Raw genomic sequence first — 20,365 nt, 5'->3', positions numbered from 1 at the left:
GAAACCACCTTTTGATTATTTTACCTAGTTTGTAATACATGGTATATGGTATAACAAAAGAATGCGCACTCCAATAAAGTTTTTCTTTTTCTTCAGTCTGAAACTGAGTAATATAGCCCTAGGCCTCTAGCATCTTAGTAAAGCTTCTAGTTTCTTTTTAACTGGAGAAAAATGGGTGTTGTGTTATATGTGATGATGCACCTCACCATCTGTACCCCCCTTTTCAAAATCCTAGAGCCATCCATGTCTACATTTAAAGCTTTTAAATGTAAACCAGGCATTAGTCCCAGTTAAAGCCAATGGTACTGATTCTCCTAAGGGCTGGGCTACCCTAGAAAAATTGGTGTAGCATCATAGGTGCCAAGTACATGGGGGGCCCTAGGGCCCTGGCCCCCTTGAGAAGAGGGCAGGGTGACCACCCGTCCCTAACTGGGTGGGACAGTGCCAAAATGGGAACATCAAGTCCCGGTCCCCAGCTGCATAACTCCTGGACAGCATTTGTTCCAGATTCCCAGGGTTATGCATGGATCCAGTTTTTTCATTCACCATGGAAAAATGTGGAAAGCAAATGTGGAATTCCAGCCTGCAAGGGGTTGCAGGGAGCTGGATGCTGGGGGTACCACATGGATGTGTGTGCACATACACATGCACATGGCCAGGAATACAGCCCCAGGTAGCAGTGGAGAGCAGCTCTCCCAGCTGCCTGCAGGTAAATCTATGCCGGGAGGGGCGGGGGGAAGGGAGGGGTGATTGAGGCCCCCATGGTGAGGAAGGGAGTGGGGTAGAGGCTGGGTCTCAGGGCACTTCTCAGCCAGGGTCAGGGAGAGGAGTGAGATAGAGCTACAGGTGGCTCATTCAGGGAGTAAGGTGGGCAGCTCCTTGCTGCTGCATGCACTTCTGGAGAGGGGGACATGGCATGGGCATGTGGCCCCTAGATTTTTGTGTGGGGTGGGGGCAGATCCGGGCTACCCACTGTGGGCTTGCACCTCCCTGCCCTGCTGCCATCCCCCAAGGAGCCCCACACTGGCTGTGCCAACATGATGAGGCACCCCCTGCCTGCCTGGCAGCAGCAGTGGGGGTGGCAGCATGAAGTTGCTTTCAGCAGGGGGTTGGACTAAATGACCTCCTGAGGTCCCTTCCACCCCTAATTATCTATGATTCTATGAACTAGGGGTGTCTTTACATGTGCTTGGGGTGGGGGGAGGTTTTAGAGCCACTCTAATTAAAGCGCCCACAGTGTCTTGTGTATTGTGTGCGCTTTAACTAAAGCTCATTTGACGAGTTTTAGTTAAAGTGCCCCTTTTGCCATTTTGAAATGTGGGGATGCTGAATACACATGTCACTGAGGCTGCTGGACCATGCTAATAATCGCGCTCCAGCAGACTTGATTAATTGAGTCTGCTCTGACGTGTGCTAATTAGCAGGCACTAGAGCAGCATTGGACAAGTGTATAGGTGCCCCAAGATCCTGGCTCTGCAAGCAAATCCAGATGCATGGGTCATGGCACTTCTGTAGAGCTCCTTTCTGACTTGAATGGAGTTGTGATTGACTCTGCCTAAGATCTAAAGACACTGACACAGCAGGGACAGGAAGCTGCCTCCTCCATATTTGACTTTGCCCTGTCTGACATCATGTTAACTATACAAAATCAATATGGCCCATAAGTGGCTAACTGATAAACTTAGTAGTTTGAGCTTCTTTAAATGTATCAAAGAGGGTTAGGAGGCCATTTGAGCATGGATTATGAGTACCTCCATGGGTAGGCAGGTTGTTAATGCAGCAGAAAAAAAGCATAATGAGATTTAATGGCTACAGGTGAAATTAGACAAATTCAGACAAGAAGCAAGCATATTTTTAACAGTGAGTTAATTAACCATTGGAATGGCTTGCCATGAGTTGAGTTGTATTTACTATCTTGCAGTCTTTAAATCAAGTCTGGAGGTCTTTTTGAAAGATATGCTATGTCTCAAATGTAATATCTGAGCTTGATGCAAAAATTACAGCATGAGTTATGTGGGAGGTCACAGTAGGTGATCAGCAGACGATGGCCTTAAAATCTATGAATCATAACACAGGGACAAAGACTTCCTTTCACAGGGACAACTGTAGGTAGAGAGCTCCTGTGGCTTAGCAGCTTTCAAGAAGACTGCAATATAACCTCCTTACTGAATGGTGTTGCACAGCTATATAGCAGATAGAGCAAGCTGTGTTAGTTTGAAGTCAGGGTAAAGATGCACCATATAGGGCATGTCTACACATGCATTTAAGTGCACCTAAATTGAATGTGCATTAGTTTAATGCATATTAAGTGGGCTTAGGCAGGTGTCTACACATGCAGGAGTTGAAGTGCATTAACATGGAGTGTGGACCGACTTGGAACAAAAGTTAGTCCCACTGTGTGTGTGGACTGACTTAGGACTAACTTTAGCAATGCATTTTAACAGGTCTACATGTAATGCACTTTAACATGTCTACATGTTCATTAATGCGCTTTTACTATTTGTGCCTAAATGTGAAACCCACATTTGGATGAATAGCCTAAATTCACCATTGTTAAAGTTCATTAAGGGCATGCACATGTAGACATGCCCCTAATGTGCCTTAAATTTAGGCTAATGTGCCTTAAAGCATCTTGTGTAGACACATCCATAGACTAAATCACTAAATGATAATGAAGTGAGCTCTTGCTCAAGAAAGCTTGTGTGTCTCCAATGCAGTTAGTGTGTATGGTACACTTCTACTCTGCCTTCTTTGTAGCAGGTGCTACAAATGGAGGAGATATACCTTCAGGTAAGCAAACCACTCATGTGTCTGACATCATTCACAAGGTTTGTCTTGTGCTGTAATTTCCCTCTCACCTAATTGTACTCATAAAAACTTGGAACAGGGTTGTCAAAAGAGCATTATGATATATGTTTTGCAAACAAGTTATTGTCTATAAGATTGAATGACCTTGTCTCAGCTTCCTTGTAATCCCTTTATAGCAGCTATTGGGATAACGCAGCAGGAAAGGAGGAAGAAAAAGATGGGGCTGCAGCATCTCCTCTTTGTTCAAACACCCCTTTCCCAGTATAGACCCCTGCATAACACATGCTTTATGCAAATCTTGACTTAATAAATGAGCTGCTCATTCAATTTGTGCAAAGGCTTACAATTTTCACTCCATGTGGCAAGGGAGAAGGACCTTTGCGAAATGATAACCCCATGGGGTAAATCTTTAAAAGAGATGCACAGATTCAGTAGTGCCCTGCTGTCATTTACATTAATGGAACTCGTGCAACTAAATCACTGCGCTGGAAATTCCCCAGCCCCCCAGCTGCCCAGTGCAAGCAAAAAATGAAATGGAGAAAAGTGAACAAAGGGTTCAGTTCTCCCTCTGCATGAGGCCAAGAGAAGCCCTGTTGCTGAGGAAGAAATGTCATTCACTGCTCACTAATCACTGTGTAGTGCAGCAGGGAATAGGCATTCAAAAAACAGGGAGAAGGCCGACAGCCCTTTGTGCATCTGTTACTGTAAACTCTAAATTAGAGCCTCCATGGAGACACAAAGCACAAAACCCAGCTGCTTGTGGGGGGCATGGATGCCAGCAGAGAAAAGTGTCAATTATTTACCATTTTCCAAAGGATGCCGCTTCCTGCAGCAGTGCTGAAATATGTGTGAAATGCTTAATTTGTTCACTGAGTGGGTCGTAGTAATTTGCCAGGGACATAAGGACAGGTCCCTCTTAGCAGTGAGAGGCTAGAAGACAACTCCAATTATTGGCTTTGCCATTGACTGACTTGATTGCAGTGTTGAGCAAGTTGCTTAAGCCAGAGTTTTCAACAACAGAAAATGAAGTGTCACCTCACTGGTGCAATTCCAGATAGGTCAAGAGGCTTGCTTCTGATTGCATGTGGTAGAGAATTTAGCTAAAGTGCTTGGAGATGCACGGCATCTTGAATGAAAGGTGCTATATAAGAGAACGATTGTCATTTATTTTTAACAATTGTCCTTGGATAAGTCTTCAGTGGATGCATCGGGGAGCTAACATGAGGGGTATCTTTCATTCTGTACTTCACAGTAGATCATTTCTTCTATTCTGGAAAAGAACTAGTTGGAAAGGGTATTTGTATTGCTGGCCACATCTGGAACAACCTATGGCTTGGTGATAAGTGTGAGATAGGCTCTGAGAGTTTGAATCTGCTTAGACCAGTGCTTCCCAAACTTTTCCTCAGTGTTTATAACCCCATTTATAACCCCATTGCCTCAGCATGGCCCCTCACTTACAACCTGCAGGCCCCCACAACCCCAGATCCCACAGGGCCTGGGTTCACAGCCCCCTGCTTTACCCAGCAGCACCCAAGCCCTAGCTGCCACCCATGGGAAGCAGTGGCTGCTGTGGCCGGCAGAGCCTGGCTTCCCCACCTCCCCCCTGGCCTGGCATCTCCTTCACAGGCACCACTGATGGAGCAGAGCCATGGCTGCAAAGCTGAGGCACCCCCTGATCACCCAGCAGCGGCATGGGCACAACTCCATGCCTTTGTTGCTGCTGTGCCTCATGGTAGCAGCCAAAGTGGTGTAGCACTCCCTCCTACAATGGGTCCCACCCACCATGCCACAGAGGTGGCTCCTGCCTGGAACTGGTCTAGCCTGGTTGCAGCCCCACACCCCCTGTGGGTGCAGAAATCTCAGGAGTCACATTTATCATGACCCCATCTGCTAATATTGCAACTCCATTTGGGGTCGCAACTACTACACTGTTAAATAAAAGGTGGGTGGCAGTGGCACCATCTCCATCTTCTTGGGAAGATCAAGTAACCCTGATGTTTATACATGCTTCCAGGAAACATATATTGTGTTTTACAGAATGTGCTGAGCATCATCATCATCATTATAATAGTAGGAGCACTATATATTAGTGCTGGTCTTGAAAACCACTGTATGTTTTCAAAAATCTCATATAGCGCCAAATTTGTCCTAGCAGTGTCTCTTTAAATCTTTTTTTTTCTGTACTGTGTGAGAATGTAGACTGGGGATGTCCATGGGATCGTTATCCATCAAAGACTTCCACTAACCTTACAAAAGCCTCCCATATTTAAGACTCTTGAAGGTCATGATGCCTTATGCATACCAGTGGCAGCTTAATTGCAAGGATCTCCCAAGATTCAATCACCCTGAATAATCATGTCTGTGTTTCACATCACAGGTGGGCTCTACAGTGAATCAAGTTTTTGAGGCACTATGTTGGAACCATTTTAATTTATTTGATACTGTGACCAGAAGAAAATAAGTAAAATGAAATATTCATGAGCCTTAAATCTCACTGGGTTTCCTATTTACCTTGGAACTTCTTTACCATAATACCAGTATTATGTCACTTGTTTACAGGCAGGCGGGAATGGCACTCAGATGTCGGTACTAATGGATCGTTATTTCTGGGAGTAATTCAGTTGTCTGAAATCTGCATGCTCCTGAAATGCCCCATACAAAGATCCTAATTATCAGCTTCCTGAAGCACCCTAATTGTGCCTGTAGTGACATACTACTTACATGACAGAACAACTCCTTGCCCATGTTTGCTGTGCTGTAATGTTTCAGGGTTGGAAGGCCATGAACACAAAGCAGCTTGTGGGTGGTTGTGCAACAATCTACACTGAGTGGCTTGTGTGCCTTCCTATATTCTGATCCTTTTCCACAAAGTTCTGTTTTCAGAGATCAGTTTTATTTTAGGCAGTCACAGAGAAATAAAATGAAAAAACCCTGGGTTTCTGAATGCTTTAGATGGTAAGAAACATGAATGACTGGTGCCTCCCAAGACTGGCAGGGAGGCACCATGGCAGGGAGCAGTGGACGGGGACCATCCACAGACACTGGTCGTGGTGTTGGCAGCAAGCGAGAGTGGCAAGTAATGAGCAGGGACCTCCTGTAGACACCGGTGACAGTGTCAGTGGCGAGGGAGGCTGGGTGGCAAGTGGCAACCGCCTGCAGAAGCTGGCGGTAGCTTCAGCAGCAGCCAATCTCAGGGGGGCAAGTCCCTCCCCCCCGCCATGGTCCTCCTACGCATCGCCTATGGTAAAGAAACCCAGGTTTTGGTCGGCTTCTGACTTCTGATCTTTGCATCTGTCTGGTAGCACCGGAAACACTTTTGCCAACTTTTTCTGCATCCTCAGATAGGAAATATTGTTATTTCTAATAACAGGTGAGTACTGTTCCTTCCTGGCAAGGGCTACCTGGGAACTTGAACATGATGGAATATTGATCCATGGCCAACTACTCCTGAAACAAAACAGTGTAAAGTAACATAAATAACTTTATACTATGAATATGCACATGCACAAATATACAAGCCCACACATATATAAAATCATAAGCTGGCATCATAGCCATGTGATAAATTACAGCACTATGAAACAAATTAATCTCTATGAAGTATCACTGAAGTCAATGGGAATTTTGAAGTACAGTATTTTCAGTGATTGATTTCACCCCATGGCTTTAAAGTTCAATATTTTGTGAAACAGGAGCATCACACCGTTGCAAAAGGGGGAATTCTTACTTATCAATGGCAGGTACTAAGAAACTAATGTTAAAGCTGCTGCATTTTAAGACAGAACAAATATTTGTTTTACAGAGCTTGTGTAGCTTCATAGGGCTCCCAACAGATCTAGGACATTTTGGGTTAATGAGAAGTGAGACAGCAACCGTGGAATCTGAAAATTAGTCCCCTAAAAACCCCACAGCAAAACTTTCCTCCATGACGTGGCTGTGACAGGAGTTCCACTGTTGGAGCCTCTCTGGGTATGCAGAGAGGCTCCGCCCTCCTGTAATGGGCCAACCGTCTGCTTACTCTCCTGCCACGCCTTGATCTTATGTATTTAATAGATTTCTGTAATTAGCGGGAGGCTGCCCATTTACATGCACCCCGATGACAGAGGGCACTATCTGCGGCTCCTTTTCCTCCCCTACACCGCAGCCCAAGCCTTGCAGATGGTGCTATTGTAATCTGACTCTGGCCCTGTTATGTCTCGGCCCTCTTTTTGCCCTTGGGGCTCCTCGCTGCCCCTCTGCACTCTCAGGGGTCCCTTGGCCACTCTCGGGGCTCCTTGCTGCCCCTCTGCACTCTTGGGGTCCCTCAGCCACTCTCGGGGCTCCTCGCCACCTCTCTGCACTCTTGGGGTCCCTCAGCCACTCTCAGGGCTCCTCGCCACCCCTCTGCACTCTCGGGGCTCCTCGCCACCCCTCTGCACTCTCGGGGTCCCTCTGCCATTCTCGGGGCTCCTCACTGCCCCTCTGTACTCTTGGGGCTAGGCTAATCCATCCTGCAACAAACTGCACCTTCTTCAGTGCCAGGAACCCCCACGCTACTGGGGGAGTCCCTATGAGGCCTCCTCCAACTCTTATAGCCTCACCCGGTCCTCTGGTCAAACAATAAACACAAACACAAAGCCCCCGGGCTATAACATAAAGCTAAAACCATCCGGTCAGAATCCCTACCAGGTAAAATACTCCAGCTCATGGCAGCAACCCGTGGATACTCATGCAGCCACTTTGGCCTCCTTTCTGCACTGGCCGAGCTCCTCACTCCTTGGCTGCCAGAGGAGGAACTGCCAACCTGGCCTCCTGCCTCGGTTTAAGAAGGGCTAAGCCCTGCCTCTTCCTGTCAGGGGGTTTTGCTGGTTGCCCCAGCAACCAGTACCTGTGCTGCCCTGGTGACTGGCAGCTGCGCCTCCCCCTTCTCACCGCTAGGGGCGTCTCTTGAGCCGCCCCTGTTCTCAGGCGCAGGGCGCCTAAGTGCTCTGTGACAGTGGCCAATAGAGGTCACCCAATGTCCTGGTATTATAGAATGGGCACATGTTTGGGGTGAGCTGCAGAACTCATCATGACTTGTAAGTTCAGCGGGAGTGTGCATCTACATGTGCGCTGGACTGCACACTTGTTTCTGTGCATAGTACTTGCTTAAGCATTACTGCTTAGTCTGGATGCCGCATGGGTCTTTTCCCACACTACTGAGCAGCACTTTGTGCCTGTTGACACAGCAATGATCTATGGCGACGTAGTGTCTTGTGTAGACATGCCTAATAGGTACATTATGACTTTAGGGGCACAGTGCATAGTTGGCATGGGTTAGACCTAAAGAGACATAATCCTTTAACAAGGCAAATAGATTCTTAAGTCCAAAAGTTTGATCATCAAAGCCCCACCACTCCTGAGCCGCAGATGTATCTGAATTCCCAGGGCACCTCAGTTTCTTCCAGTAAAGGCCCTTCAAAGACTGAACCTCTGCTGTCTCTCAAGTGAGTGCCTAAATCACTGAGAGTTTCTCCTGAGTGAAATGAATGGTGCATGGCCAGTGGACCCACAGACCTTCATTCTCCATCCATGCCAGATTAAGCATATGTGGTGGTTGCTCCAGCTGGTCTGGGACTGTGACATGCGGTATCCATATAGGACTTATCCAGGATGTACGTTGCACACAGTACCCACTCTGGATCATATAGGACCTACACTGCATGTGGTACCGACCCCACAGAAGTGGGGAGGAGAGGTGTGCTATATGCAGTGTGGGTCCTGGACTGGCCAGAACAGGCAGCTCATGTGGCATGCATCCCAGGTTGGCTGGGGTAGGCACTGCATGTGGCACGCATCCCAGACTAGCTAAGGTGGACACTGCATGCAGTTTGTCTCCCAGGCCTGCCAGATCGGGTACCATGTATGGTGCGCATCACAGATGCTGTGTATGGTGCTAGTCCAGTGCATGCCATGTGTGGTGCGTGGATCAACTATGGACCTCGGGCAGCACCAGAGACCAGATGATGGGGCCGTACATGCCAGGCATGGTGGCAGAGAGCTTGAGGTGTCTTGCAGCTTTAGAGGGGTCAGTTTTAGCCCTGCTCTGGACACATGCTGAAGGTTACCCCTTCTTAACCCAGTGGAGTACCTGGTTACTGGTGCTGGGGTGTCAAAGGTGGCCAGACATAGTACTAGCAGCATTGCTCCCTTGTATGCAGTTGGCTGTAAACTGGTGCGCCCAAAGGTCTGCTAATGAGCTATGAGGCTTGGGCAGACCTTTGACTTGCCTTCTGTTGAGTCTGTCCTGCTTTGCTTTAAATACTTTAGAGTAGGGACTGGAGTCTGGGTTTCCCAAGTGATTGACCTCATCCCCAGACATTTTTATGTCTAGGCAAATTATCGACCGGGGTGCTGGAGATGGGGGATTTATTGGAGCAGCCTACATTTTGGTGACAGAGGAAGGCTTTATTTTGGGCAAGGTGAATTTAGAAAATGAAGTAAGTACCTGAAGGTATTCAGATTTCTGGAAAACTAGAAGTCATTGGTAAGTGGGGTATCTTCTACACCATGCAGCAGAGCTTAGTCGTGCTGCCCAGGGAATAAATCATGTTCACCAATTCCCACTCCATATACGTCAGTCCCATATATGAGGCTATGAGGCAGCCTTAGGTCCTGCTCAGTATCTCGGTTTCTGATATGCTCAAGAATACCAGTGTGGCACAGTCCCAGGGTGTTATCACTAGGGCTGTGCAAAGCTTCAATCCCTAATTCAATTCGGTGGAGATTTGGCCAATTTGGTGGTCAAATCTCTGAATCTGAATTGAATCAAAGGAACCTTTAATCTCTCTGAAGCGATTTGGAACCCTTCGAATTTATTTGGACAAATTCGGCAATTTGGATGTAGACACAGCTTTAAATGATTTTTCTACATACCTCTAGGTAGCAGGTGGCTCTGAATGCTGCGGCGCTGGGGCAGATGCAGTGTCCCACAGAAGCACAGGAAGGTGGGGCTCCCCAGCGCACTCAGCAACAGACCCAGAAGTGGACCAGCAGCACTTTTGGTCCACTTCCTGGTCTGCCGGGGAGTGTGCGGGGGGGGGGGGGGGCTGAACCCGTCCAGCTCAGCATCTGGTGCCTCCTGGGTCTGTGGGGAGCACCTGGGGTCTCCCTGCAGCTTATTGCTGAGCCGGGGAGGGCACAGGGCTCCCCAGCGTGTTCCCCAGCAGACCCAGAAGTGTACTGGAAGTACTTCGGGTCCACTTCCAGTTTCGCTGCCAAGCATGCTGGAGAGCCCGCCATGCTCCTGTGGGACACTCCATCCACCCAGCAGTGCAGCAATCATGAGCCATGCTACTACCTCAAGGTATATAGAAAAAAACTTTTAAAGCTGTGCCTGTGTCTGAATTGCTGATTCGCAGAATCAGCATCAAATCTTCAGATCTGGATTTGGTCGAATCGAATCGGGGACAGTGATCCAAATCAACAGATTGAATCACTGTCCTTGATTCGAGCTGAATTGGAATCCGAATTGAATAGGGCCCGTTTCACACAGCCCTAGTTACCAGTCTCATTTCTGGGGTTGGCATGCACAGAGCAAGTAGCAGATACATGGGATTTATCATAGCTGTGTGATTTAGTACCCTGCAGCCGTGGTTTAAGCAGACATACCCAGGGATTAGTGAGAAGGGTGCAGACAAGATGCTGGATTAAAATGTATCTTAGGTTCTTCTGCGGTTCTGTGATTTTATCACATGTGGCGAGCATATGCATATGGGCATGTGAGTGGTAGGTGCATGTGATATAGTTTTGCCTGCTCCCTTTCTCCTCCTCAGTTCTGATGACTGGCTCCATGCAATGCAAGGAATGTGATATGCGTTTGAGTAGTCTCGCCAAAAGAACAAAAGAAACCCCTGTTTTGATAAGCAAAACACAGCCAATGCAAAAAGGAAACCATGCACCAGGCATGACTAATAGCAGCAATCCATATTTGAGCATATCACAGATCTGGCAATAATAATATAATAGGCTGAGGTCACTTGCTCTTTTCTGCTGTAGTTTTCATCGCCTCTGTCTCCTTAATTGCTCTTTATCCTTTATCTATTAGATTGTGAGCCCCTTGGCAGGTGTTTCTCAAAGAGAAACTGAACTGTTGGAAAATTAAGACCAATCATTCACCACAGGTGCAACTCTGAGTAGAGTTAGACGGTATAAAATAAAAAGGGTTTTAATTCTCTCTAGCATCCTCCATCCCAATTTAGGCTTTACCATTCATAGGGCACATCTACAGGAGGCACGTTCATGTGCCTTAGCTTTGTTTGCCGTGCAGTACGGGTGCACATCTACACATGCATGCCCTCACTGCACAGTAAACTAGTCTAATGGTGACTAAATTTGATACCTGCAAATGCAATTATAATTTGAAGGGTCTCACATAGGTGTCCTTGCAAGTATCAAATTTCCAAGGACAGAAGACAGCTGAACAAAGGTTTTGAAGAATGTAGTTTCGGACTAAGCGGCCTAAATTCTGCCTCCGTTGTATTTTAGATACCTAAATTGCTTTTTGGAGCTGTTCTAGCTCTTAATCCCCAATGGAGACCCAAGGACAGCTATGTGAGACCCTTCAAATTATAATTGCCTTTGGAGGTCTCAAATTTAGTCATGATTCATTAAAGGACATTAATGCACGTGTATATGAAACCCAGCACTAACTTTACTATTTCATATCAAATATGTCCAAAGCCCTTGGGGCAGGGACAGACCACAGTCCTGGATAAGTGCCTTAATCACTAAGCTACAGACTGGTCTGTGTAGGGGGCACCCTTTACCCCTCCTGCCATTGTGCAGAAGAGAATGAGTCACTAAGCTAGAGTCAGCAAGAGGGAAAATGCTTCTGTTGTCTAAAAGCTAGGGCAGAGGAGATAAGAGATATGAGTTTGAATCCCCTTAGGTAGAGGGGTGAGTGTCTCGCAGCCTGGGAAAAAGCTCTGACTGGGACATTGTACGAGAGACTGTGGGTTACATTTAAAGCAGAGCTTGATACTCTGGTATGAGAATTCCAGCCATATTGATCACCTCAGGCAAGATTGTCAGGGAAATCACGAGTTGGTAGATGCTGAAGAAGAATAAGAGTAAAATAGGCTGACTGGTCCTGTCAAGACTGAGGTGGTCCTGGGCATATACACTAATAGAAATGTTGATGCTAAAGGAAATTTGCTGGCAGAAACGTAGGTGTCCATAGAATCTAAGCCCTTCCAAGGGCAGAAGGCAGCTGAACAAAGGTTTTGAAGAGTGTGTCGTTTTGGACTGGGGGACCTAAATACTGCCTCTGTTGTGTTTTAGGTACCTAAATCCCTTTTTGGAGCTCTGTTCTAGCTCTTAATCCCAAATAGAGACCCAAAGACACCTATGTGAGACCCTTCAAATTATAATTGCCCTTCCAAGTTCTTTTGGCGCCCTGAAGTTTAGGGGCTATAAAATCAATAAGGAATAAACTTGTTTTAATTTATGTCCTGCAGAAAACTGGGCATACTACCAAATCTTAACAAACAATGAAGACTAGTAATGACTAGTAAGGCCTCAAATCTTTTATCAGTAAAGGATAACAAAACTATTTTTGTTCTTACTATCTAGTCCTGACTTTCTCTGTCATTATAGCCTTATCATTTTCTTCCTTGAACTTTTTTGTTTGTTTAATCTGTCAAGGGAGGATTTTTATTTTGCTCCTGACTCATCTTATTTTGGTATATGTATCACTCTCCTGCATAATATCCTTATTTCATAGTTTAAATTGTTTCTTTTATATAATTCATGGAATCAGTTGGCTTGATCGAATGAATAATGGATTCTCTTCCCTCCCCCCTTCAAAATGCACATGTAACATTATAAACAGCTGTGACTCATATCCAGCCAGAGAGAGCAGAGAAGGCATCCTGCAGAGAAGTAACAGCTACTTTATTGGGTGAAATATTAAAGGTAGAAGGTTTTGTTATTGATTGATAAATACACTGGAGATTTCACAACATTTGACTTTCCCCTGCTCAGTATCGACTTTCATTTTCTTGTTATGATAACAGGTAAGAAATCATTGTCTGCATTTTCACTGAGACAGCTTCCCTGTCAATAGACCCCCAGTTTCTTTTGTCTCCCCGTCCTTTCTTTTTTTCACAGGTCAGCTTTTCACTGAAATGGAAAATTATCTTCCGATGGTGTTGGCAAAGGCAAGATTGACAGGAAGACAAATTAGGCAATGGGCATGAACCATAAATATTGTTACAGGCTTATTTCAACTAAGTAAGTCTCTCACTTCTGAAAGCGTTTGTAAATTATAACAACCCACAGATGCAAGTGAGTTATATATTAAAGATATTATAGTAAAGTGCATAGTAGTACCAGTTATTCATACCTGTTATGCTAGTACCTAGGGATCCTAGTTGTCAACCAAGTGATCCTGTTATGCAGGTGTGACAGGCTGGAGGCCTCAACTAATTAGCCAGCTCGTAACAGGTCACCCCACTAAGGGGCCACAGATGGCTCAGTTGTTCGGTAATGAGGGGAAGCTGACTGCCTGACCTGGATATAAAAGGAGACAGGAAGCAGGAGGACTTAGAGGGAAGAATGTTTGCATGGAGAGAAAGGACTCCAATGAAAGACCAGAGGGTAGGAGCTAACCCTGGCTGGGAAAGTTTATTTTGGAATTGTTTTGTATTAGTAACTGAGCCCATGGTGCAGATTAACCCAGGGCTTTGAAGCTTGTGCTGTTGGGCATGCTATAGGTATAGTCAGTTGGATTGTTTGCTTTTGTCTGAGCCCTGGGGAGTAGAAGAAACCAGGGCATTAGTTTGTGTTTTTGAGCCCAGAGAAAGACTGTTGCTGGGACCAGATTAAAGGGTTCAAGGACTGATTTGAGCCAGGCTAGCTGGCAACCTGCTACAGCAGGATTCTGTACACCAAACAAACTACTGCCACTGCCTCAGACAACTTTCAGTTGAAGTATAATGTAAAAAAAAAGATGCTTGTCTGTTAAGCCATGTAACCAGAGAATTGTTATGGCAGTTTTAAAATGGCACAGGCAAAATTTCTGAGGGTTAGACTTTTTGAAGGGTCTCAGTGATTCATGTCACTATGCCCAGACTAGCTTAATTCCTGTGTGATTTTAGGCTTTGTTCATCCAAGACTTTAAATTAAGATTGTTTACCAACAGCCTTTCCACTAAGGGAGCTGAAGAAAAGCGGATCACTTGCCAGGTTCTAGCCCTGGCACCTATTCACCAGACTCCAAAAAGTCCTATAGCACTTAAGGGAAACTAATTCTTACCCCAAGATCACAAAGTGATGGAAGAATTGCTTCATGACCTATAACCCCCTAACTCCAGCAAATCTCCAGCTGCTGAACCTTCCTTTTACTAGAGGTTCAGTTAATGACTACATAGTTGCATACATCTCCTGCCCATAGTTTTGCTTGTGAACAGGGACTGCGAACCCCTAGCATCTGTTCCATGCATTGCTACCATTTGCAATAGGATTACAGTGACTCCATTATCCATTGAATAAGGCCTTCTCTGTATTCAGATATGTATTGAATATGCCTATGATTCAGTAGGAGTTACCTTTGAGCTACTTCCAGCTCAGTTTGCCTGAGACTTTGAGTAAAGGAATTCCATCTGAAATCTGCATCCCAAGCAAGGGGGAAAAACTTCCATCCCACATGGATGAATAATTGCTTCCTAAAGAATATTAGAAACAAGGAAGCCTACAAGAAATGGAAACAGGAATCGAGCAGCTAAGAAGACTATCATAGAAGTTGGGAATGGTAGAGAGAGAGCATGAATAAGACAAAGTCAAACTGAGTTAAACCTTGTAAAGGAAGGCAAAGCCCATACTGAAGACTTCTGTGACCATGTGAATGGGAGATCAAGAGGTGGGAATGCTAGGTAATGAAGAAGGGGCCACATATAAGCATGTGATCTCAAAACTAAATTAATATTTTGCCTCCTCTGCAGCAAAGGTGAGCACAGTCCTACCATACATTGATTAGGTATGAAAGACTTGTCATTGTGTAAAAATCCTGTTGAAACCCTTGTCTGGAATATTGCATCTATACAAAGACTGACAAGGTATACAACTGCTTTCAATCAGGAGACGGGCCTGTCAAAAGTCTCTAAGCTAGGGTCAGAGGAAAGAGCAACAAGGATGATGTTGCATCTGGTGTCTGCCATAGACCACCAGACCAGGAGGATGAGGTGGATGATGCTTTCTTCAAACTGCTAGTGCAAGTGTCCTGATCACAGGCCCTGGTTCTCATGGAGGACTTCAGTCACCCTGACATCTGCTGGCAGGACAATACAGCAGCACACAGGCAATCCAGGAAGTTTTTTGGAGAATGCTGGGGACAACTTCCTGGTGTAAGTGTTGGAGAGGCCAACTAGGGGCCATGATCATGACCTGCTGCTCACAAACAGGGAGGGATTGGTGGGGAATGTAGTAATGGATGGTAACTTGGGTAGCAGTGACTGTGAGATGATTGAGTTCAGAATCCTCAGGAAGGAAGGAGACCAGCAGAGTAAGGACCCTGGACTTTAGAAAAGCAGACTTCCACTCTCTTGGGGAACTCATGGGCAGGATGCTCTGGAAGGCCAGTCTGAAGAGGAAAGAAGTCCAGGAGAGCTGGCTGTACTTTAAAGAAAACCTTATTGAGGGTGTAGGAAGGAACCATCCCAGTTCACAGGAAGATTAGCAAGTATGACAGAAGACCAGCTTAGCTTAGCAGGGAACTCTTCAGTGAGCTAAAACACAAAAAAGAAGCTTACAAGAAGTGGAAACTTGACAAATGACTAGGGAGGAGTAGAAGAGCATTGCTGGGACACGTAGGCATGAAATCAGGAAGTTGCAGCTAGCAAGAGATGTGAAGGGTAAAAGTAAAAGTTTCTATAAGTATGTCATGGTGATCATGACAGATCCTGGATGATTGGAAAAGGGCAAATACAGTGCCCATCTTTAAGAAATGGAAGAAGGAGGATTACAGACTGGTCAGCCTCGCCTCAGTCCCTGGAAAAAGCATGGATTAGGTCCTCGAGTCATCCATTTCTAAGCACTTGGAAGAGGAGAAGGTGATTAGGATCAGTCAGCATGGATTCACCGAAGGCAAGTCATGCCTGACCAACCTGATTGCCTTATATGATGAGATTAACTAGCTCTGTGGATGCAGGGAAAATATGCCTTAACTTTAGCAAGGCTTTTGATATGGTCTCCCACAATATTCTCTCAAGCAAGCTAAGGATGTATGAGTTGGAAGAATGGACTGTAAGCTGGATAGAAAACTGACTGGATCATTCAGCTCTAAGGGTAGTAGTCAATGGCTCAAGGTCTAGTTGGCAGCTAGTGTCAAGAGGAGTGTTCCAGGGGTCTATTCTGGGGCCATTTTGTTTAATATCTTCATCAGTAACCTGGAAGATGGGATGGAGTGTGCCCTCAGTAAGTTCATGGATGACACCAAGCTGCGGGGGGAGTTGTGGATACTCTAGAGGGTAGAGCTAGGATTTGGAGAGACCTTGACACATCTGAGGATTGGGCCAAAAGAAATCTCATAAGATTCAATAAGGACAAGTACAAAGTCCTGCACTTAAGATGGAACAGTCCCATGTACCAGGACAGGCTGAGGACTGACTGGCTAAGCAGCAGCTCTGCAGAAAAGGACCAGGGGGTTACAATGGACAAGAAGCTGAATATGAGCCAGCAGTGTGCTCTTCTTGCAAAGAGAAGGCTAATGGCATACTGGGCTCCATTAGTAGGAACACTGCCAGCAGTTCAAGGGAAGTGATTATTCCCCTCTGTTCATTACTGGTGAGGCCACATCTGGAGTACTGCATCCAGTTTTGGGCCCCCCACTACAGAAAGAATGTGGACAAATTGGAGAGAGTGCAGCAAAGGACAACAAAAGTGTTTAGAGGGCTGGGGATATGACTTTTGAGGAAAGGCTGAGGGAACTGGATTTTTTAGGGCGTTTGCCCTTTGTTGGGCTGCAGTGGCATGACTGTTTGCACAAGTGTGTTTTCTGGATGCTTTAAGTCTTTCTGGTGCATTAAATTAAAACTCTTCAGATGTAGTTTAGCTTGGCTTACTGTGAATTAAAGCATTGTGTCCATAGATCCATTGCATTCAAACACAGGCACTCAAAGGTGTGTAATGAGCCTCTTTGTCCACCAGATAGCACTGCAACTTTTTTTTTTTTTTTTTTTTTTTTTTTATAGTTCACCCCTTTGAAATGCTGCTGCTTTTTGAATTGCTTCCACTTTTTGTTTTTTCTTCTTGTGCTGTATGCTGGCTCCCTGTTCCTACAGCTGCATGGTAGGGCATGGGGTGGGGGGGGGGGCCCAGGCTGGGGGGACAGTGTGGGACCGTCCCACTCTCCTGTGGCACTGGCCGGGGACCGGGCTTAATTTGTTCAAAAACTTAGTACGTGCAAACACTGATGTGACACTCCAAAATAAACAAGTTTTTAAATTTTATAAACCTATTGAACTTAATGAGGATTAAACCCTATGATGTGTACAGATGCCCATTTAGTTTGGAGAAGAGAAGACTGACTGGGGATTTAATAACAACTTTCAACTATCTGAAGGGTGGTTCCAAAGAGGATGGAGCTAAACTATTTTCAGTGGTGGCAGATAACAGAACAAGGGAACAATGGTCCCAAGTTGCGGCATGAGAAGTTTAGGTTAGATGTTAGGAAGAATTTTCTCACTAGGAGGGTTGAAAATACTAGGAAGCGTTTAACCAGAGAAGTTGTGGGTTAGACTAGATGACCTCCTGAGGTCCCTTCCAACCCTATTTTTCTATTTTATGACTCTAAATACATTAAGAGCAAATCCCAAGGAAAAAGAGCTATTTAACTTAAACAACATTTGTTGGCACAAGAATAAACAGGTATTAATCCACCATGAATAAATCTTATGTTGGAAATTAGTAGGGGAAACTATTGGAGGAGGAAGTTCTAGAACTTCCTCAATAGGCAATGGGGGAGGAATATCTGTTGTAGACATACATGAGCTAGCTCCAGAAACAGTCTAGTCATTGCCCAGATGGAGCGCCACACAAACTGGTTTATCCTACTTCTCAACTAGCTCACTTACAGCTAGCTCAATGATCTGTATACTACACTTCAATCCAAAGTGTAGATACAGTATAACTTTTAAAAAGGAGCTTTTTAAGTTTGAGTGGGGAATCATATGATTTTCCTCCTAGTAGATGTCCGGGCCACATGGGACTCTGATCCAAAGGACATTTACTTGAGTAGGATTTCATAATTTCTGATTGGATGATACCTATTGTAGAGGAATGATCTGGGAAAGGGTTCTCTGATTTGTAGCTTTTGAGGTCTTTTCCAGAGGATACACACTTATTTAAGGGTTAATATTGATTTCTTTTTATATTTTACACATTTTCTGATTACCTTCTAGAAAGGTAATCGGGTAAACACTGCAAGTGGGTGAAGGAAACTGACAAATGAAATATTTTTACAAAAAAGTAGCAAATACATAAATGAAGAGAAATAGTATTTAGAAATTACTTAAAAGATAGACGTGTCTCCAGTAACAAAGCGGTCAAGAAATTTGGAATGCATTAATAGTAAGTCCACACTGGCCTCTTAGTTTTTTGTTTTTGTGGGGGGGGGTTTGTTTTGGTTTGGTTTGGTTTTTTAAATGCCTAAACCCCACAAACCTAAGTGCTGTTGTATACTAATCCATATAATGACTCATTTTTGTTGGGAACCTTTTGTATTACAGTCCAATTTCTTTTTCAAGTGACTTAATGTAAGAGTTAAGAGACAAATGGCCTTTTTTGTGTAAAGGTTTAATAGGTCCTCTTTTTGGTGCGAAGTGCTTAAAGGCAATGCATGGCTCTCATCCTAATTCATTTTTGTGTTATGATCTATTATTTCTCTTTCACTCGCATTGCTTTTCTACACATTCTCCTTCATGCGTGAAAGTCAAGTCAGACTATTCCATTTGATTCATTCCATAAAAAATACATATTTTCTTATCCATATTTTTGAAGAGCCCTTATGGAAACTTGACTAGCAGTGAGACTAAAAGGCTAATGTAAAGGGCTCTGTTTCTAACTAATTTCATCTAAATTCAACTTTCATTTTATTACCTTGACAATGCATCTCTCAGTTTCAGAGCGCAGTCCTACCTCCTGCAGAGAATATACTCGGGATTATCTACCCTGAAATGAAAGTGTGTTGACCTGGGGAAGACATTTTACTAAATAACAGCAGTTGTTATTTGAAGGGACCTGCATGTTGTTAGACACAGAAGAGAAGCAATTTGAACACGGTAACTAAAATTTCTAAAGAATAGATTTGGGTTGGAAAGACTGGATAAAGTATGTAAATTAATCTGTTTGTTGCAGGGGAAAGCGTGTTCTCTCTTCAATCTGCACTGGTTGAAGCAATCACAAATATACTCCAGACTTCATTGCAGTGGTATCCAAAATGTGCTGTCATTTGAAGTTAAGCTGTGCTTTCCCATTTAAATAAAATATAACCTGCATTTCAGGAGACTGCTTTTGTTCATGGTAACTTTTTTTTTCCTTCTTTGTTTTTGGCTGTATTTTTTTTTCCACTGACATGCTATCAGTCTGAGTATCCTTTATTTTAAATGGAACAGAACAAAAAGAAACATAAATTGTCAAGTTTTCCCGAGAGAGAACACTGTATGTGTGCTTCCTCCCCACAGCCAGCAACAGTGATGACTGGCTTCAGCTCTTCACCCTTTGTTCTCAAGACACAAGGGACTGATTCACACCTGACCAGAGGAGTTGTAAAATTACGCCTAAGAATTAAGGGAATTCATGTATACTCTGTACTTGCATGAATGCCTTATCCACCTTTAGCTGGAAGTTCTTTGGTCATACTAAACCCATTATCCTCGCAACACTTGACACCCAAGTTCCTTCTAGTTTTCCCACGGGACTTCAGGCTGTTGTCTCCTGTCCTAGCATCCCTACCTTTTTTTATTCCTCTCTTCCCAATACCACCTTCATACCCCATCTCAGGCTTCCATTATCTTGCCTAAAACCTCCTCTTAAGCCTGCTGCAATCTTCTTCATCTTCCAAAGAGATCCCCAGACTTCCTTTTGACAAAGGAAGGTCTTGTGAGCCAGTACAAAGCTTGTTCTTGCTGATGGGGGGGGGGGGGGGGGGGGGGGGGGGGGGGGGAAATGATGATATTGGAGCAGGCCAAACTCCTGAAGTCAAAGAAAATAAGCAAGTCATGCTGGTAAATGTATGGCAAAGCTACAAAAAATGGTGTACAGGTAAAGCACTCTTTAGGTAAAGGCCCCAAAAAGAAGCAAATAGAGATACAAAATGAGTTCTTTTGTAGGTCATGCTTAAACCTATGAGGTAAATCCAAACTGTATGTAACTTTTTTAATGCGTTTGAGCATCTGGGCCAACATCACATGTGCACTTCCTATCTAAGAGGCGTTATGATACAGTTATACTTGTTGCTTGCATGTCCTGTAGTGTTCTAGTTTATAGCAGCTGTTACAGGCTTCTTGTGTGTCTTACACCTTTTGTTCTCAGTGTGGTTATAA

The 20,365-nt window shown here is 44.7% G+C and overlaps 1 long non-coding RNA gene across 1 annotated transcript; it reads left to right on the top strand.

Moving 5' to 3' along the window:
* The first annotated feature begins 12,696 nt into the window (after positions 1–12,696).
* On the top strand, positions 12,697–19,298 carry LOC149874428 (uncharacterized). The gene is made up of 4 exons (XR_016439941.1): positions 12,697–12,842; positions 12,937–13,059; positions 18,941–19,102; positions 19,179–19,298. It is a non-coding gene; the product is annotated as an uncharacterized LOC149874428 (long non-coding RNA).
* Positions 19,299–20,365: the final 1,067 nt, after the last annotated feature.

The sequence above is a fragment of the Crocodylus siamensis genome, chromosome 1, assembly GCF_052110815.1.
Source record: "Crocodylus siamensis isolate JL-2025a chromosome 1, ASM5211081v1, whole genome shotgun sequence".
In the NCBI taxonomy this organism is placed as follows: Eukaryota; Metazoa; Chordata; order Crocodylia; family Crocodylidae; genus Crocodylus; species Crocodylus siamensis.
This window is presented reverse-complemented; position numbering and strand designations above follow the sequence as displayed.